Here is a 22,274-nt window from a genome sequence, read left to right as displayed (position 1 = left end):
GTGTCTGGTGTCAAATGGAAAGGCAAGTTTCCTGTTCTCTTTGGCTTCATCTGCAGATCAAATTGAAGAAACTGGTGATGTTAGTAGTGCAGGTGCAGAGCAGATGAAAAGTTCTGTATGAATGTTAGTCATGAATAATTAGGAAATAATTAGGAGTATTGTATTGTTTGTTCCTTTTGTAGGTGACTCAATACTAAATACTAAAGCAATACTAAAGTAATTCTTAAACACAGGGTGATAAATAAATGCACATTTATCTTATTAAAGAGATTTATTTTGCCATTCCAATTTAATTTAATTGAACCTGACTGCTTTGATTCATTCAAGAAAATGCAAGAATGAATAACTAAGTTAAACTGGAATATGTGGGTTTGAAGTTATTGTCTATATCATGACTGAGACAATGTTTATTTTTAGGTCTAGTATATAAAGTATTGCTTTGTATTTTAGCATGTTTTCTTAGAAGTCATTGTCTCTGTTTATCATTTTGCAGTTTTTGAATGACTTATAGTGATTCATAATTTTTAATATTTTCTTTGAAATCCTCCTTATATGAATAACTACAGTGCTTAAAAGAGATCATTTGACGATTTTAAAAATGACCACATTATTGTTATTATTTTTCACTTACTCAGAAATTGTACATTTATCTTATTTGGTTGAATTTAGTTATTTAAGTCATTTGTAAAATCTAGCACTATTCATGACTTTGGGGTACCAAAATATTATTTTAAAGTTGTTTGAATGATTTCTCCTAGGTCTTCCAAATTAGAAATCTGTAAATAGATAGTCATGGCCTAACAATTGAGATCACCCTATAGATCTACTACCCTCCTTGAAGCAGTCATTTGTGCGATATCAACACAATACCTACCTTTTTCATGAAATATGACTTTAATTAGCCTTTTCTCTCAACTGATTAAGTTCTCAACTACCCTTCTTCTTTATCTCAACTGCATTGGCACAGATCCTATTGGAAATATTTCTTAGTGTTTCCTCCTCCCTTCCCTCTCTCCTTTCTTTCCCCATTCATCATTATACTCCTTGATTACCTCTTAGCTGAATGTACCCATCAGAGTATGGCATCCACAGCTATGGGATAATCACCATTGACTAAATACATGACTTACCCTCTTGTGGAAAGTATATGTGTGTTTGTGGAGGTGGGGATTAATAAGGAGTCATTAAAAATGATTAGCTTTGATTGGGCTATATTTTCAACACGTTATTTTATATTATATTTGTCATAAAACCTACCCCCTTCCAAATAACTTACTTTTGAGGGCAACTTTATCTTCTGATTAATCTGATTCACAACTTTGGGCTTATTTTCAACTTTTTACTCTTTCTCATCCCATATATCCAATCAGTAGTAAATCTTATTGCTTCTACCACTGCAACATATTTCAAATATGTCCCATTCCCTCTATCTCTACACCACCAATCTATTTCAGACTCTTATAAAGATTTCAGACCACATTCCCTAACTATTTCTTTGATACTATTAGAGTATGAAAAACAAACCTCTACAATAAATGTAACATTTAAAATGAAACTGAAAATTAAATTAGACAGTTATGGAGATCATCTGCCAAGACAGGTAATGAACACAGCAACTCTGAAATAATATTCAAACAATAACAAAATAATTTTAATTTTAATATTATTACTTTCAAATTTCCCCCCTCTCTTGCCTGAATATCTAAAATATTTAAGTTCTCTTGCTTTCTCTTAAAAAAGGAACACTAAATTTGGTTCATTTCCTGAAGGAAAAAATTATTGTCTTTGTTATTTTGTTACTTTCTTAGAAATGGGGCAAACTAATTTCTCCATTTCTATTCTTCATTTTATTATTTTTTAAGGTTTTTTTTTGCAAAGCAATGGGGTCAAGTGACTTGCCTAAGGCCACACAGCTAGATAATTATTGTCTGAGGCTGGATTTGAACTCAAGTACTCCTGACTCCAGGGCTGGTGCTCTATCCACTGTGCCACCTAGTTGCCCTCTTCATTTTATTATTATGAAATGGGAAAAAAAATCAATTTGATATTTTAAAAAACTAGAGTAAAATTGGTTCTATCTAGCATTACAATTTAGTAATTGGGTATTAAATCAACAAAGCTCATTGGCACTTTCTCTTTTTTAGAATTTTAATTTTTTACATTACAATGGCATAGTAAAAAGAGAATTAGAGTTAGTCAACAAAACGAATTCAGGTTAAGTCATAAACATTGGATAATTCATTTATTAAATTGTTCATACTGATGATATGGAAATATTAAAGTAATTCTTAAACACAGGTTGATAAATAAATGCACATTTATCTTATTAAAGAGATTTATTTTGCCATTCCAATTTAATTTAATTGAACCTGACTGCTTTGATTCATCCAAGAATTTTCAGTAAGGAATAACTAAGTTAAACTGGAATATGTGGATTTGAAGTTATCGTCTATATCGTGACTGAGACAACTGTGTATTTTTAGGTCTAGTCTGTGAAGTAGCAATATAGTTCCCCCCAAAGATCTACTATATACCATTAAAAGAAGAATCATCACAAATAACATTAAATATTATATTTGTTTATATATCAAAGAGATTGAAATTTAATGTGGCTATCTAATCCAGTGTACTCACAATTCTGTCATGCCTTAATCAGGATTCAATATTCATGAAAAATGGATAGTGGAATAGCTCAGTCTTAGTAGTGTAAAAACAACAGATTAACCATTACTATTCAACAAACAGAAAATGGGAAGATACTGTGCTTTCCTTTAAAAAAACATTTGTGGCACTTGGGCATCATTCTGCCATTTTATATAAATTAAGTAAGAAAAAGACCTGTCTTTGGAGTCAGAATTGTTTTGTTTAACTCTTGCTTCTTCTAGTAAATATTTGTATTTATTTCTCTGCCCCTCATTTTCCTCATATTCTAAATGAGGTAGTTAATTCTGCCGATTTCTAATGTTCTCTTTACTTCTGTATCTTAAAATGATATATCTTTTTTTTTCTTTTCTGAGTTACACATATCACTTTGTTTCCTTCTAATTGATCATTATCTTTTGTCCTTTAGTGTAACATTAGCTAGAGAAATTTAGTGAAACAGGTCTAAGGAATTCATATTTGGAATACTAAACCATCAAAATATTTATAATCAGAATAAACCTTAGCCAAGTAAATTTAAATTTTTATTGACAAAATATATCTTTTATAAGTTACATAACTATCAATTAATAGGTACAAGAAAACAATGAGAAAGGCTACTGTAATAAACACCAGAAACTCTATATTTTAACCCTGTCACTTCTATGAGGTATGTTTATAACATTAGAATGACATTTTCTCTACTCCTCATTTCCATCTTCTTTAAAGTAGAAGGGTGAAATGACTGCATGGTCTCACTTTCAACTGTAAATAGATTATCAAGGTTATAGATTTTGAAAAAAAAATTTCAAAATGTAAATAATCATTTAATGTTCAAAATATTTATAATTCTAATGCTCTTTTAAATAATTTTTCAGATTTCTTAAGAGATGAAGAAAATTAGGATGTCATTATATCTCTTCATCATAAGCATACCCAGTATGTCTGTCTCTCAAAATTCATGGTTCCCTTTGTCAAAATTCCTTTAAATCTTATCCTACTGCCAGTTAGTACTTCTAAAGGGGGCAATATCTAAGGAAGTAATCAAAAGCAATAGTAGTCACAACTTCATCAAGCAATTTTGTCAACCATCCTATCCAATTCTGTCAATGTAATAAGATTCTTATATGCTCCTTGGTAACACTTTAATCATAGACTTGATTTGGACCTTGCTTTTGAGAATGTCCTTGAATAACCCTTTTCCTTTCCTATCTATCTTTCTCCTCTCTGGTATTCCTATTCAATATTTTCTAGTGTCTTGATACAAATACTCTCCTTTATATTTTTTTATTCTTCTGATCTCTGACTTTGAGGAGTAGCGCTGACAGTGGCTGAACTATAGATCTTAACAACATCTGTTCTGCCTTGTGCCTTTATAACCCCTCCTCTGTGATGCAAGTAAACTATAGATATCTGGATAGCAGGTGGTATCAAGACTGAAAACTTTATTTGTTCCCAATTTCTTTGCTTATCTTGAAACCAATAGTATTAACATCAGAGGTCCTTTTACATTTCCATTTTAAAACTTTAATGTCCTTTTTATAATATTATGTAACTAAGAATCACAAAAGCTCTGCAATCTCTGAAGAATCAAATTTGTGGGTGGTTCAAAGGCAATAGAGAGAAAAATATCTTGGACATAAATGCACTACCTAAACACTACATGAATATTACCAATGTTCAGTTTGACATAATAAGTAGCATATAATATATCATAAAAATATATAATCAGAAAAATACATAAGGTTGCAGGAAGTGAGGTACAAAAGACCTATAGTTCAGGTAGATAACTGGTATTTACAAAATGTTTTCCAATCTAAAGCATTGGCCAAATCATGATTCCTAGTAGAAAATGAGCAATAATTTCATAGGATGTGAAAACATGAATGGGTTGCAATCAATCACATTAGTAGAATTGCCTGCATAGTCATTAATTATAATTAGGCATCTACATGATATAAGAATACTTAGGTGGTGTTTTGGATAGTGTGTTGGGACTAGAGTCAGGAAGTCTCATCTTCCTGAGATCAAATCTGACCTCAGACAATAGCCATGTGGATCTTGTTTGTTTCAGTTCCTCATCTATAAAATATGCTGGAGAAGGTATTTTTGCCAAAGAAAGCCCACATGCTGCAATAAATAGAGTTGGACATGAATGAGATGACTAACTTAGGTTAAATTTATTTCAAATACTAATTCTACTGGATAGTTTGCTTCTTTTTTATAGTCTTTCAAAAACCACTAATTCTCAGAGACCTCAAAAATGACATCTTAATCTTTTCTCTTTGAACCTTGACTTTCTTTTCTAATGTTGGGGAATTGAGTCTGAACTCAAATGTGTCAAATACCTGATGTTTAACTTGCAGTTCTCTTCATTTTTCTCTGGTTTTACCCCACATCCCCAACCTGTATTTGGTCTAAGGATCATTTAACCTCGAGGATGGACAAGCTTCTACTTTCCAGAAGAAAGGAAAGATTCCCTGCCAAATCAAACTAATTTCTCACTGTTTACTGCTTCTTTCTCAAAATTAACACACACACACACACACACACACACACACACACACACACACACAAACATAAAAGCAAACATTTTGAGCAATGAACAATAGAAATTTCTCTAGGTTGTAAAATGATTTAAAGTCTTTGATTTAAGAAACATATTAGTGATCATTTTAGAAAAGAGATAATGTGCTTGAATCACTATAAAGTAAACCATGAGGTAGTTTGCCACTTGGTTCCTAATGCAAGCCATTAGCATTTCATTGTGTGTGTGCCACTTTATCATTGGGTACCAGTCTGATTCAGACAGCTTGGAATGGACTTCACAACAGATCACTGTTATGAAGAGTCTGTGGACATGAATAATGTTAAAGGCACCATGAAGTGTCACAAAAATTAAGTGCCTCTTGTATCAGGGTAACTCCGATTACTACTTTTATTTGTTGATTTTTGCATTCAGAAAATGCCCAGTACGACTGATGCAGTAGCTCAACATCATTTCCCTGCAAACGCTTCTGAATTTCAGTAATATTATCATATTGCTGCATCTGGGAAAGGAAAGAAGGATTGTCATTTGTCTTGCATTTTTGAAGCAGAGCAGTTAATCAGGCCCTTTTCATACAGGTAGATTGTTGCTTGCTCATCTCAAATGATAAAGAAATTGAGCAGTTTCTTTTAAAATTCTGAATATATTCCATACTGTCAGAAGTTAAAATTACTTTTGGGCAAACATGCTTCAGGGTCAATGAATCTCCTACAAATGGAAAAAAAAAGGCTTCCTTCTTTTCAATCAGGTCATGTCATTTATTTTTATATTGTTGGGAATGGTCAAGCATGCCCCAGTTTTGACCATCAAGGTCAAACAGGAGATGACGGTTTTATTTCTATTAAGTAGTGAATTGAGGCAATTGTCCAAATAACTCACTTGTTAAAGGGCAAACAAATTCTTGCCTCAATTATTTAGATATTTCAGTTGAAAGTTTCATACTTTGAGTTTTCTGAATAATGGCCTTGATTCTCTGCTACACTTTGATAAAAACACACAGCTGGAGATTCAGGAGAATTGGAGAAATAGTCACAGCTTACAACTAGGAAAGACCAAAATTATTCCTATTAGCCATTTTCTTAAAAAGGTATCACTTTCACATAGTAAGACAGACTAAGTATATTTCCAAGAAACTACTGGAATCTCTTTAATTTGACTCAAGCTCTACACCATAGGTGGAAATCTCTCTCACTCAGGCTGAATTCAGCTTCAAATTAATAATATCCAACCTGTGAAGGAGATTCCAAAAGGCAATATTTCTATTTAGTTGGCATAATACACAACTGGATAGAAATCTTTTGTCAGAATCTCTTATTTAACCTCAAGGTTAAATATTACTTATTATGATATTACTGCATTAAACTTTATGGTACCATATTTATCTGTGGGTTTATACATTTGTGTCACTTTTTGGAGAGTTTTTGTACTTATCTAAAATTTAATTTTTGTATTCTATTTGCTTTCTCTGTGTATTTGTGTGAATGTGTTTATTTTTGTGAAACACAAATTGACTCTAGTCTTAATCTCCTTTTTTAAAAAAATCCATATGTCTATGTATATTTTTAAGTTACAAAATTTCCTTCCACCCTCCCTTCCCACCCCATTTGCCTCAGTGGTGAACAGTCAGATTAACATTGTACATACACATTTGTTTTAAACATCTTTAAGATTAGTCATTTTAGGTATGAGGAATTAAGATTAAGAGAAAGAAATACATAAGAGACATTTTTTTAAAAAAGTGAATGCAGTGTACATCAGATTCTGAAGAGAGTTTGTTTTATTTTGTATTGTTTTTCTTCCTCTGAATGGGGATAGCATTGTCCATAGCTGGTCTAATAGGGTTGTCCTAGCTCTGTGAACTGCTGAGAGGAGCTGCATCCATCAGGCTCAATCATCTCACAATGTTGTTGTTAATGTGTACTTTGTTCTCTTGGTTCTGCTCTATTCATTCAGCATCTGATCCTGTACTTCATTCCATGCTCCCCTATAGTTCGACCATTTATGGTTTTTTTATACAACAATAGTATTCCATAATACTCATGCAACATAACTTGTTTAACCATTCCGCATTTGATGGGTGTATCCTCATTTTCCAGTTCTTTGACACTATAGTCTTACTCTTAATCTATATTCCAACTAGCAGACCTGTTCATAAATAAAAAGATTACTGTATCTTCAGAAATATAGGGATAGCCCTAAAGAGGATTGCTTTTTTTTATTTTGGCTCAAAACCCTACATCAAGTTTATTTAACTTCTAATTCTCAATAGTTATTAACTGTCACTACTATCATCTATCTAGTGCTTTAATTTTTGTTTTTTTTTTTTGGTCATCTCAGTTATATTTGACTCTGCAATCCACTTTGGATATTTCTTGGCAGAGATATTGAAGTGGTTTGACATTTACTTCCTTTGTTCATTTGACAGATGAGGAAAATGAGGCAAAGTGTATTAAGTGACTTGTCTAGGATCACACAGTTAATTAAGTGTCCAAGGTCAGATTTAAACTCTGAAAGATAAGTCATTATGCCTCCAGGTCTGGCACTCTATCTACTGAGCCACCTAGCTGCCCAGCATATAATTAAAATCAACCAATTGCTCTCTCCTAATATCATTTAATGTGATTACTACCCTAATGTATAATAGTCAGTTATCATTAAAGGAATAGTTACTGAGAAAGTTTAATAAGTACAGAAGCATAAACCACCCTCACCAATGTACACTATTTGTCTACATACCCACTTGCAGCATGTGATCAAATTTAGAACATTTACTGCAAAAATCTTTTCCATCAAGTTCATGTCTATGTATGGCAGGAAAGATGAATGATTTGTTTGTTTATTTTGGAGGATGGTCACTGAGTCTATCTATTACTGGCATTGGTCAAGCAAGTTCTTTCCTCAGGCCTTGTTCCTTAATGATTTCAATGGAGGCATCTACATCATGTTCATAATCTGATGGTTATTTTTTTGTACTTAAAAATTTTATTTATTTTGAGTTTTACAATTTTCCCCATAATCCTACTTCCCTCCCCCCACCCCCCACAGAAGGCAATTTGCCAGTCTTTACATTGTTTCCATGGTATACATTGATCCAAATTGAATGTGTTGAGGGAGAAATCATATCCTTAAGAAAGAAACAAAATGTAAGTAATAGCAAGATCAGACAATAAGGTATCATTATTTTTTTCTAAATTAAAGTTAAGGACTAGGGTGGAGGTTGTCCTAGGAGCTCTCTCACAAATCTTTGAAACTAAGGACTTTAACTAAATTTTCGAGAGACAGAACCCATAGAGGGACCCAATGAGACAGTGCTCCTACTCAAGGTAACCTGGAAAAGAGCAGAAAGGCTCTGCTCCCCCGGGGTTGGAGGGGTGACCTGCCAGAGGGGCAGCTGTGAGAACTTCAGCATTCGGAGGCAGCCCCAGAGCGCTGGGAGCCATAGCTCCCAGCAGCGCAGGAGTTTCCTGACCTGTGCCCCGGGGAGCACCGGGCACAAAGTGGGGGAACAGCGGGGACCTCTGCCAGAGCGAGCACGTGGAGCCCACCCCTCAGAGCACACCACAAGTTGCATGGCCACTGCATTCCAGATCCAGGAAACAGAAGCAGGTGGAGCCAGTAAGCAGGAGGCCTCAAGGAATGAGCCCATTAAACCTAGGGAAGGGAGTGAAGAGAGACTGCTGAGCTCTGTCCTCTGTCCCTGGAACAGGACTCTAGGGTTCTGACCACATTCAGATGCTGATCATAGTCCAGCCCCCCCAATAGAACAGCAGGGCCACCCCACACTTGAATCCCGTGGCAGAGGAGGAGGGGAGCTTGTGGTCATTTACAGACCAGGAGGGAGGACAGAGCCCCACACTGAGACTCTTGTAGGAGTGTCTCAAAAGCTCAGGAAGCACCCCCAAAACAGGCTTAGACTGGGAAAATGAGCAAGCAGAGAAAAAAGAGGAACACCATTGAGGAATACATTATCTATGAACCCAAGAAAGATCAATATACTCAGTCTGAAGATGAGGACGCACAAGCTCCTGCATCTAAAGACTCCAAGAAAAATAGATATTGGGCACAAGCTATGACAGAGCTCAAAAAAAGACTTTGAAAATCAAATGAGGAAATTAGAAGAAAAACTTGGAAAAGAAAGGAGAGAGATGCAGGAAAAACATGAAAATGAAGTCAGCAGTCTAGTCAAGGAAATCCAAAAAAATGCTGAAGAAAATAGCATGCTAAAAACCAGCTTAGCTCAAATGGATAAAACAGTTCAAAAAGTTATTGAGGAGAAAAATGCTTTAAAAAACAAAATTGGCTAGATGGAAAAAAAGATAAGAAAACTCTCTGAGGAGAACAAATCCTTCAGACAAAGAATAGAATTCAGGGAGATTGATGAATTTACCAGAAATCAGGAATCAATACTTCAAAAAAAATGAAAAATTAGAAGAAAATGTGAAATATCTAATTGAAAAAACAACTGATATGGAAAACAGACTTAGGAAAGATAATTTAAAAAATTATTGGAATACCTGAAAGTCATGATCAGGAAAAGAGCCTTGACATCATTTTCAAAGAATTACTACAGGAAAATTGCCCTGATATTCTAGAAGCAGAGGGCAAAATAGAAATGGAGAGAATCCACGAATCCCCCTGAGAAAGAAATCCCAAAATACCAACCCCTAGGAATATTATAGCCAAGTTCCGGAACTCCCAAGTCAAAGAGAAAATATTAGAAGCAGCCAGAAGGACATAGTTCAAATATCATGGAGCTGAAGTCAGGATCACAGGGGACTTAAAAGCAGCTACATTGGAAGCTTGTAGGGCTTGGAATACAATATACCGGAAGGCAAAAGTGCTTAGAATGCAACCGATAATCAACTACCCACCAAAAATGAATGTCCTCTTCCAGGGAAAAAGATGGACTTTCAATGAACCAAGGGAATTTCAAATGTTCCTGTTGCAATGGCCAGAGCTGACCAGAAGGTTTGATCGTCAGATATAGGACTCAGGTGAAGCATAGAGATTGGAGGAAAGGGGGAACTTAATTATGATGAACTGCATGTATTCCTGCATAGAAAAATGACACTGATAATACTCATATGAACCTTCTCAGTTAATAGAGCAGGTAGAGGGAGTTTTTATTGTTGAAGCACAGGAGAAAGCTGAATTCGAAGATAAAATATGGAGTAAAACTGGAGTCAATAGAAAAAAGGGAAATGTAATGGGAGAAAGAAAAAAGGAGAAGGGGAATAGGCCACGATATTTCACATAATAAGATTTTTCTTTATTACAATGAGCTACTGCAATGATCTGGAAGGGGGGAAGGCAAGGGGGAATGAGGGAATCTTTGTTCTCATCAGAGATGGCTAGGAGAGGAAACAGCATATATACTCAATGGGGTATAGACAACTGGAGTAAGAAGTGGGGGGGCCGGGGGAAGGGGGAGTGATGTGAGTGATTGAGGAGAGGATGGACCACAGGGAGTGTGTGGTCAGATATAACACATTTTCTTTTTTACTTCTTGCAAGGGGTTGGGATTGGAAGGCCTGTCCAGGACCATAGAGTCAGGGCCAGGGATCTGTCTGCTACGCCACTCAGATATGCTACAGCAGAGTCAGAATGAAAGGAGAAAGAAAAATATAGTACATGGTAGTAGAGAAATACGAAAGGCAACAGTGGAAAAGTATGGAAGTAACTTTTGCCATGGACTTATCATAAAGAATGTGACCCACTTGGGACAGAGTTGTTGGTGTTGCAACAGACTCAAGCACATTTATTATTATTATTATTGTGGGGGGGGACTGCAGGGCAAATAGGGCTGGGTGGTCCACCTGGGGTCACATAGCAGGGTGAACGTTGGGTGTCTGAGGGTGGATTTGGACCCAGGTGCTCCTGGCTCAAGGGCCAATGCTCTGTCCACCACCTAGCCACCCCTACTATTATTACTATTTTATTTTATTTATTTTATCTTTTTATTTTTGGTTTTTGCAGGGCAGTGGGGTTCGGGTGGCTTGCATGTCACACAGCTGGGTGATTGTTGGGTGTACGGGGCAGGATGTGGGCTTGGGTGCTCATGACTCTAGGGCTGATACTCTGTCCACTGTGCCACATGGCCATACCTACAATTACTATTTTTTTATTTTAATTTTTTTCTCTCTCCTTTACTTTATCTCTCAAGTGAATCTATATTTTTTGGGGGAGGGGGTATTTTGTTTTATCTTAAACAAGAATATTTTATTAATGTATAAAAACTGTACAAAATGATAATAAATATTAAATATGGCATAAAAAATAAAATAAATTAGAGTTAATAATCCTTGGTCTTTGCTCAAACTTCACAGTTCTTTCTCTGGATACAGATGGTATTCTCCATTGCTGGCAGCCCCAAATTGTCCCTGATTATTGCACTGATGGAATGAGCAAGCCCATCAATGTTTGATTAATCCTATTTTTAATACTTCTTCACCTACTACTAAAAAGAATCAACGCAAAGGCAGAAGACATATAGGCAGTATATTTACACTGTCTTCTGATACCTATGTAGTTATGTAAAGATAAGGCAGCTACAGAACCACCTACTACTGCTGCTTCCTTTCTCTCCACCCAGTTGTTCTCAGCATTTCATATTCCTTAATCTTTTTTATTCATTTTTTAAAATTAATTAATTTTTTCACCTATATGTAACATTTTAAACAAAAATTTTGGAAGGTTTTGAGTTACACAATTTTCTCCCTCTCTTCCTTCATTTCCCTCGCCTCCTGACAGAGAGCAATCTAAAATTGGTTACATTATATAGTCAATTTAAACATATTATCATATTAAGCATGTTGTGAAAGAAGATTCATAACAAAAAGGAAAAAATTCACAGGAAGCAAAAAAGCATAAAACAAATTTTAAAAATTGAAACTAGTACATTGGTCTGCACTTAGACTCCATAGTTCCATAGTGATATTTTCTTCACAACTCCTTTAGATTTACCTTTGATTATTGTATTGCTCAGATAAGCAAGTCCATCATAGTTGAACATTACACAATTTGTTCTGCCATTATTCAAGTGATGGGCATCCCCTAAATTATTAGTTTTTACCACTACAAAGAGAATTACCACAGTTATTTTTGCACACATAGGTTTTCAACTCTTTCTTGTGATCTTTTTTGATACAAATCTAGTAATGGAATTGTTGGATCAAAGGATATGCAGAGATTTTTTTGCCCTTTGAGCTTAGTTCCAAATTGCTCTCCAGAAAAGCTGGATGAATTCACAGCTCCACCAACAGAGCATCAGTGTCCTAGTTTTTCCACATTCCCTCTGATGTTGATTAATTTCTATTTTTTGTCAAATTGGTCAATCTGATAGGTTGTTTTAATTTGCATTTACCCAATTAATAGTTATTTAGAACATTTTATATGATAACAGAGAGTTTTAGTTTGTTTTTTAAACAAGGTAATAGGGTTAATTGACTTGCCCAAGGTCACACAGCTTGGTAATTATGAAGTTTGATGTCATATTTGAACTCATGTCCTCCTGACTCCAGGACCAGTGCTCTATCCACTGCACCACCTAGCTGCCTCCAGTTAACTTTAATTTCATCTGAGATCTGCCTGTTCATATACTTTGATTATTTATCAGTTGTATTCTATTATATATATATATATATGTATATATATATATATACATATATATATATATATATATATATATATATATATATATATATATCTTAGAAATGAAAATGTCTTCCCTTATCTAGGCTCCATCACCAAAGCTGAGGAGGCTTTTTGGCCCCAACCTTATACAATTTGTATGCAATGCTTAATAAACATATATATTCAGAAGTGAACCTTTGTTTTCTTAGTCATTTCATATTTTACTTGCCTCACCAGGGAAAGAGAATTCTTGTTTTGAGAAATAGTCTGGATATCAGCACATACTGTAAATTTAGTAGGAAAAAGTATATCCCCTCCATCACTCATTTCTAGGAGTGGGTTTACCATGCTTCATAAGATAAATGATCAGTCAGAGAATATTACAGAGTCTACATACTTAGAGTTCCTTTCTCTAATGTTGAGTTACCTCTGTTATATATGGATAGAATCATATGGTGATAGAATTTAGAACTGGAATTTGAATTCCATCTAATCCCCACCCTTCATTTACCAGATAAGAAAAAAAGCGATCCATGTAAGTGCACACTAGATACTGGTACTCACAGCCATCAGTATAAAAAAAGGATTTACCAGAAATTTGAAGATGAATTAAGATAAAAACCCATTACCTCTGATTTTGAATCCAGTGTTCTTTTCTCTATCCTGTGCCTACTGTCTCTTTTTATTTTTAGGTTTTTTTTGCAAGGCAAATGGGGTTAAGTGGCTTGCCGAAGTCCACACAGCTAGGTAATTATTAAGTGTCTGAGACCATATTTGAACCCAGGTACTCCTGACTCTAAGGCCGGTGCTTTATTCACTATACCACCTAGCTGCCCTCCTACTGTCTCTTGATTAGTGGTAGGATATGTGATCGCGGGCTGAGCTTAGGGAAAATTCACATCTTTGGGGAGTGTGAATTTTACTTGCTGGCTTATAATAGGAGAATCAGGACCTATCTATCAATAAATTGGTAGCATACATACTGTTTTAGAAGGTATTTCAGAGTCAGAAGGAAGAAAATTTTAAGAACTTAGAAGAGGAATAAATATTAGAAAGACTAATAGAGAACATTGCTGCTTGCTGCAGGGACTGCTGAGATTGTAGCTGTTCAGTGCTGCAGCTCCTACTTCTGGTGGTAACACCATAGTTACACCCTTACCTACTTAAGAATACACATCACTAGAAGTTGAAATGGGTACCTTGGTATATTAAACTTCTTGGGTGGTGTGGCATCTTGTGCAGAAGTAGTATGAATATTGTGAGTTAGAATGCCTCAAAGTAAGGCTTTATTGAACTTTCAATAAATATTCTTATTTTGGGACTGGAAATTCATATTTTGGTGGAATAGTTGGTCGGTTGGAATTTCTAAAAAGAATGATATTAAGCTGAATTATCTGTTGCTCAGTTTTTTCCCCCATAGTAGTAGTACACACACTCCATAGTCAGGCAATTTCTCTTGACTTTCGTATGATGGATACATGGAGAAGAAGGGAGAGGGGGTCTAGTTCCTTGCTATATTTTTGATCCCTTCTGTTGGCTTGCTGAGTTATCATTTGGCATCTTACCAAGCATCAAATGAGGAACAACCAATGAAAAGGAGCATATTTACAACTCAGTCAGGTGATAACCTTTGTTGGGGAAGGAAAGAATGATTCTCTCTCCATCATTTTTATGTACTCCCAAATATTTCAGAAACCTCCTTAGGTAAGAGGTTTGTACATAGCCTGCTCCCAGCTCTGTCTACTTGTCAGGCTTCTTTTGAATTTTAACTGAGTCAGTAAAACCATATTGCAAACTTTAAAGTGTTACTCACATGTAAAGGATTATTATTAAGGTTTATTCATTTCTTGTAGCAAGCTGGCAGCCATAGGATTTTTTTTCAGAGGTTAATTAAGAGACAGCAGATAAAATTATTAAGAACTTAGAAGAAGGAATAAATATTAGAAAGACAAATGGAGGCTGTTGTTGCTTGTTCCATGGGGCTGCTGGAATCTTGGGCTCTAAGTCTCCTCCTTCTGCTGGCAGTACTATGGCTCCTATCACTTCCATGATGATGGTTTTTATATCTTCAACATGCAGAACTGTGAGTATTCTGATTTCCCTATTCTGTGTCAGAAATGTCTTGCAATAAATTTCTATACTCCATGTATGAAAAAGTTTGAAAGGATGAAAAAGATTAAAAGAGAATGCAAATTTTGTGCTAAGCAAAATGACTGCTCACTTTTCAAAACTGCTGGGACTGCTTTGCAAACTCATGCTTCCTGTCATGAGAGGCATATTAAGTTTTCTAACTGTGAAATGGACAAACTTTGGATTTTGATTGTATAAGTGAATTGATGTCCCAGTGTTTCTATGCATTTTAAGAAGAACAAAGTGTGCCATCCCCTGCAAGCAAGCTAAAAAATGTTTATCAGAAGGATCTTTTGGACCTAAAATATGGCCTACTTATTCAGGTCAGCAAGGCAGATCTACTATTTAAGATTGATAAGCCTAAGGCTGAATGAACAAAAATACTTAGAATGTTGAATGAGAAATTTTTATTCTGATGGAATTCAGCCAGTTGATATTGTTGCAAAGGATACAACTACCAGTGACATGCTACTCAAATTGGCCAGGACTGTCTTACTACAAATTGATTCTTCCTCACATTTGTTCCTTCTGGATAAAAGGAGATTGTAAAAGAAAGGAATATTATCCATACAGACATGAGAAGCCTACAGACCCTAATGATTCTCTTCCTGATCACCATCAAAGATGGCTATTATGGTATTAATAATCCCATGGAAGATAAGTTACTAAAATTGGCTTTTTCAATGCCTAGACTGGGCCCGCCTAATGAAAAGACCATTATTACACTATATGTTGGCAGACTGAAGATACAATCAGGAGGACTGATCTCTTGGAACTCTTTTACCAGTTTGATGAGATTGGAATGTATTTTCATCCAGTTTGCTACAAGGCAAGCTAGTGAGATGGCTGCTGAGAAATAATTCAACAAAATGATTGTAAATTGGTGCAGACTTAATGTAAAGTGTAGAAGATCCCAGGTAGCCAGAGAAAAAGGAAAGGAAATGAAAGGCACCACAAACTCTGGAATTAAGCTGGAGCATATTCTAGGACTTCCTAGAGCTCTTCCTCCTCCTCCAGCAGTTGAAGAAGAAGCTTCTGTCAATTATTTTAATTTCCTCCCCTTGGTTTTATATTTATGGATAATATTATCCAGTCTCTTCCTTCTGAATTATATCTCCATTCTTACCAGTCTTTGGACCACACACATCAAACTCAATCGGATTACAAACTCCTTTCATGTTAGCTCTAGAACCATCCACTTCTATTCTCAAGATAACAGAGGATAGGGACTCATTCAAGAAAACACAGCAGTGTCTAATATTCTGCTGACAGAGGTTGGGCTCTGAGGAGGAAAGTTTAGTTATCACTTTTAAAATGTGATAACAAAATCTTGGAGTAATTTTTTTTTTTCTTTTTAAGTTTCCATGGTAGCATATAGAATGCTAAGATATAAGTAAATAGAGAACAGGAGTGGAATTTCCAAATACATGGCAGATGGAGGAGCCCTGTGAAACTGATTTTAACAAATCTGGTCACTACTATAACAATGACTTCTACTTCTTTTCTATACATAAAAAAAGAGGTTCGGGATAAATTTGAAGCTTCTGGAAATCTTTAGGAGAGTTATAATTCTAATTTTATGCATTTCTTTGTGTGTTTGCTATTTGGCAAGCTTTGACCTGAGCTGAAGGTAGGTTTTGGCGATATTTTAAAAATAATACTTTTGCTAGTACCAGTCATTGTAAAGAGTCATTTAACATGAGTTCCCTATTACCTATAGTCAAATTTTGAAAATTAAGCATGCATTTTTTTCTGTTCTTATCCTCTTCTTGTTAAAGGAACTTCTGCCAATAAAGCAAAATGAATTTCTGTTCAGTCTTTAAGAAAGTTTCTGCTTATAGCCAGACTCCAAAGTGACTGATCTTTTCTGGAAACTTCAATGTCTACTTTGAAAACTCATGCTTATGGAAGGGTCTTTATTTAAATTGCACTTTCATATGCTTCTATCTACTTTTCTATTGCTACAGAGGAGGCTGTCTATTATTCGCTCTTTGTAGAAATGCTGCTTGGATATAACTGAATTGTAGGCAAGTGAAAAATGAAAAGAAATAGATCTTTTCTTAATTTTAGAATTTTTTAAAAAAAATAATTAAAACAGACAATTTTTTAAACTCTCAGAAAGAGCAATGGTAACATTAAGTCCAGAAGGTCTGTGACCTTTGAGAAAGAAATGGTTCTGAGGAGTGATCTTTGAGATTAATGGAATGAAATTTCCTTAGGATTATGTTCAAGGAAAAAAAAAAGAAATGCTAGTAAAAATGGCTCATGGAAGAAAAAAAATCTCTTGAAAGGAGTCACTCTGTTCTGTTTCTATCTGTTTAGACAATGAAAGTAATGAGCTAGGGCCAGAACTATGTAGGAACAGAATCAGCTGCATCACATTTGGGAAATTGTCCATTGCTTTCAATGATCCTAATCTGCTCAATGCTGCAAAACCTCATCTCTTTAGCTCTAATATTCTCCCAGTGAAACTACATGATTGAAAAGCATAGGAACCATGATCTTGGAAGAACTAAAATTTTAAATTATTTAGAGGGCAATGTGAAATTACAGGGTGAATGTAAGCAACCTTATGCACCTTAGGGTGAATGTAAGCAACCTTATGCATCTCAGCAATGACAACTTGAGAGTAAGCAGTAACACAGAATGCATCTTTAGTGAGTAAGTGAACAACAAAAGAGGTGTTTGGTTAAAAAAGATAATACATCTCCCTTCTCTTGGTTTTATATTTATGGTTAATATTGCTCAGCCTCTTTCTCCCAAATTATATCTCCATTCCTACCAGTTTTTGGATCATACATGTTCTACTCAATGGGATCAATATGTCCTTTCATGTGAGCTCCAGAACTATTCATTAACCTGTTCAAGAGCACAGAGGATGAAGACTCATTCATGAAAGCACAGCAGTATTTAACATTCTGTTTACAGAGTGAGCTCTGAGGAGGCAAGACTGATTATCTTTGAAACTGGCAATACTACAATATGCCAATGGTTCTTTGATTTTATCATTGTGGTTTCCATATAAAGAAGCCTTTTTTTCATGTGATCCATCTGTTTAGTCTATTAGTACCTTCCCCCAAATTAACTTATATATCTAATTATTAATATTCCTATAGGTTTCCCTATCTCCCTTAGATAGTTTATAAATTTCTTAGGGGCAGGGACTGTTTTTGTAGTCCCCAAACCTGGGACATAGTAGGTTCTTTTTATAATTGATATTTTATTTTATTTTTCCAATTACATGTTAGGAAAATTTTTCAACACTCAATCACTTACATATGCATATTTTATAGTTACATAATTTCCTTCCAGCCACCTTTCCTACCCCCTTCCCCTCAGAGGCGAACAGTCAGGCGAATATTGTACATACACATTTGTATATACCTTATTTACAGATTAGTCATTTTCATTATGAAGAATTAGGACTAAGAAAGAAAACCATGAGATAGGAAAGAAATACATAAGAGAAATTTTTAAAAAATGTATGTTTTGTTCATTCAGATTCAGTAGGTTTTTTTTATTTGCTTTGTTTTTCTTACATAGTATGTTTTTAATAAATGCTTATGGTTTCATTGCATGCTACTTCCTCTGATACAGATTGTGTCTGTCATTTGTGCCTGTCTATCCTGTGTGAAGTTATACCCACTTCCTCATTATACCCAACACGGGGGGGGCCCTAGATAACCTAGAAAATTATCTAAATTTCTTTCAAAACTGCATAGAGACCATTTGAGCCCATAAGTTGTTCCTTGTTTATATGTTGCTATCACTAATCAAAGTTGAAGATTACCCCCGAGATCCTTAAAGAGAGACATCCCAGAAATGAGATGGCTCTTCCATGGGGGAGTCATAGGAAAATATGTAAAAAAACTGACCAGAATGACAAAAAACACGAATGCAGTTTCTAGCTACATAAACAGAATTCTCACACATGAATCTTCTAGTTTAAAGTATCAAAGTGAAGGTATTTTTTTAAAAGTAGTCTTCCATTACTCAATTGTTAAATGGTCAAGGGGTATATGAACAGCTGGCTTTCAGAGGATGAATTCAAAGTTACTTATAGTCATAAGGAAAAAAAAATTCTAAATCAATAATAATTAATGAATTGAAATTATAGCAGCTATAAAGTATCCCTTCACAACTCAGTTTAATTATGATAACAGAAAAGGAAACATGATAAAAGCTGGAGGGAATGGTGAGAAATATGTACCATAATATACTATTGCTGGATCTATAAAGTAATTCAACCATTCTGGAGAATAATTTGGAACCATTGCAAAAGGGCAAAAATTCTCTGTTTATTCTTTGATTCAGCAATACCGCTAGAGTGCCTATATTCCCAAAACTGAAAGGAAAAAGAAAAAAAAGACCCATATTTTCAAAAATATATATATCAATTCTTTGTGGAGGCAAAGCTTTAGAAACTGAGACAATTCTTTTCAATTGGGGAGTAGCTGAACAAATTTTTGTACATGAATAATAATGGAATACTATTGTGCTGTAAGAAATGATGAAAGGGGTGGTTTCAGAAAAACCTAGGAAGATTTATAAGTAGTGAAGTGAGCAAAACTAAGAGAACAATTTACAAAGTAACAACAATAGTTTAAAGACAATTAATTGTGAAAGACTTGGTAGCTCTGATCAATGCAATGATATACCATAATTTCAAATCCTCTTGATATGAAATGCTATCCACAGATAACTTATCTTTTCTTTTAATTAATTCCTTTTTAGAACGTGATTAAAGCATAAATATGTTTCATATGAATTAATATGTATTAGGAGTATATCACATTTCTTGCCTTCTCAATAAACTGGGAAATAGGTGGAAGGAAGGAGAGAAATTGAAACCGAAAAAACAAATAAATAAATAGTATCTCAAGATTAAATATGGGGGGGGTGGCTAGGTTGTGCAGTGGATAAAGCACTGGCCCTGGAGTCAGGAGTACCTCAGTTCAAATCCAGCCTCATACATTTAATAATTACCTAGCTGTGTGGCCTTGGGAAAGCCACTTAACCCCATCACCTTGCAAAATCTAAAAAAAAAAAGATTAAATATAGGTCAAAAGTTCCTAAAGTGATTGAAAAAGAGCCATGGCTAAATCATGTTTTGTTATAGGGATGCATGTCTTCATTCTTTAATTAAAGGTAGCAGCTTTTGCCTGGTTGCTAAATAAGACTGTTAATTGCAGTCTCTTGAGACCTCCCAACTCATGTATAACACTCTAATGAGCCTGGATCCCTTCTTGATCATTTTTTTGAACACAGGAATAGGTTTCCCTCCTCTCCTGCTTTCTGATGAGCTGTGATATTAAATGTGTTGAAATAAACTCTTGAAATGATAAAATACTGTCTACTACCTAGAAAAGAATAGTATAAGAAAATATATGACAAATGTATGTATTATATCCTACAGCAAGCTACTATATCAATCAAATATCCAGGGAATTTCTTCCCCTGACTTAAAACACAATTTTTTTTTTTAAGTTTTTAAATTAGGTTAAAAAATTACTTTAACATAGAAATCAGAACATCAAAAGAAGATTGGTTATGAAGATGCAAATCTCCATTTCATAGAACTTGAGTTTTAAAAAGAGACATATAATGTTTGCAATACAATAAATACAAATAATACAAAATACTATATGTTATTATATTACTCATTTTGCTTGTCTGAACTTCCTTTTAGAATTTCTTCTGTTAAATTCTGTATATTTAAAAAAAAAGGATTTCAGTGACCCTCTTTCTGGGAACCATTGCTGGAAGATGGCAGATTGACTGACTTTTTATGCAGTTATAAAATGTAAGAGGAATGTATTATGGTTTTTATATTGACTTTATTATTATTTGATCTAATGTTATTTTTTCAGTTTTTGCGGGGATATATGAATGCTTAATAGTCTACTTCCATTTTGACATCTTTCCTGGACAGCAGTTCCTAGATGGAGTTCCTCCCTCCATTTCTACACACAGTAGGAGAAACTATTTTTGAGTTGTTTGAATGGAAATACTGGGCAAGTGACAAAAATAACTTGATTCTCATCAATATACTCAACTCAGTAATAAAATGGACATAATAATTGAAGTACCTATCTCATACAGAGATAAGGATCAAATAACATAATATATATTAAGTACTTGAAAAACCTAAAACACCATACAGATTCCAATATTATTATTTGAAACTTTAAAAAATATGCTGGAATAGCATTGAAGAACCTAGATTTAACTCCATATCATCATGACAAGTTGGAAGGGGAATGACTTTAGGGGAGGCATGATTTGTTCCTTATTTCTCTATTTTTGAAATCTTCTAGTCTCTGACTTTCAGTTACTCTTTGAGCACACTCAGGTGTATTAGAAAGCTCCAATAACTTCAGGAATTGCCTGTTTAAAGCCCCTACCATACATCATCCTACACCTCCATCTTGACTCAGAAATATGTTTTTATGTGATAAAGGGATTGAGGTGACAATTTAATACCTCACTAGTACCCTGTGATTATATTTTAGGTCATCTCTGATTATTGGAATGGAAAAGGTAAGTCCCTATTTTACACACATATAAAAACAAAGTAAGAATAGTTCATATTTGTATACTACTCTAAAGTTTATAAGGTGTTCTCAAAACTTCCCTATGAGAGTAACAGTGAAAGTTTTATAATCCTCTTTTTATAGATATTGCAAAAGTTTCAGAGAGATTAGATGACTTTTCTAAGGTCAATATCAGATCTGGTATTTAAAACCAGGCCTTTTGTTCCTATTAACAGTATTCATTCCATTAAATATAGATGCATTTTTATTTGGAAAAATAATTTCAAATTTTAAATAATTTCAGATTTTGCTAAATTTAGTTACTTCTCTGATTTAGTCCAGGTGTTACAAACCCCATTTATATATGGGATCTATATACAGATAATTTTCTAAGAACCATGAAAACTTTTGTTTAACCTACATAAATTTATTTGGGAAGGAGTTTTTATGAGAATGAATATTCCTCCTCACCCCTTTAAAAAAGTTGTATTTCATTTCCTCCCCAAGAATAGTCTACTCTTATGATAATCATAGCCCCAGCTACCACCTTTAATCTTGTATGTACCTCAGAAATTTTTTATTATTTTTAATGCTAACAATGTTCTTCTTTCAGGACTCCAATATTCCTAGAAGAAAAATTTGATGAATTGTTTTCAGAAAGTCATAGATTATTTTTAATTAGAAAAAAAGTTTCTCCCCTGAGAATTATTGCATATTTTTGGTGGCATGAAATACATAGGTTGTTTTTGTTGATATATTCTTATATATTATATTACACTTCAAAATAATTA

The 22,274-nt window shown here is 34.4% G+C and overlaps 1 long non-coding RNA gene and 1 pseudogene across 1 annotated transcript in view; one reads left to right on the top strand and one right to left on the bottom strand.

Annotated features, from left to right (window-relative positions):
* Nucleotides 1-22,274, bottom strand: part of LOC141494896 (uncharacterized) — a 52,548-nt gene that overhangs the window by 19,683 nt on the left and 10,591 nt on the right. The window lies entirely within an intron of this gene.
* LOC141495079 (pre-mRNA-splicing factor RBM22 pseudogene) lies at nucleotides 15,161-16,176 on the top strand (annotated as a pseudogene).

Source organism: Macrotis lagotis, chromosome 8, assembly GCF_037893015.1.
Source record: "Macrotis lagotis isolate mMagLag1 chromosome 8, bilby.v1.9.chrom.fasta, whole genome shotgun sequence".
Lineage (NCBI taxonomy): Eukaryota > Metazoa > Chordata > Mammalia > Peramelemorphia > Peramelidae > Macrotis > Macrotis lagotis.
Note: the sequence above shows the minus strand (reverse complement) of the source record. Positions and strands in the feature narration are given on the sequence as shown.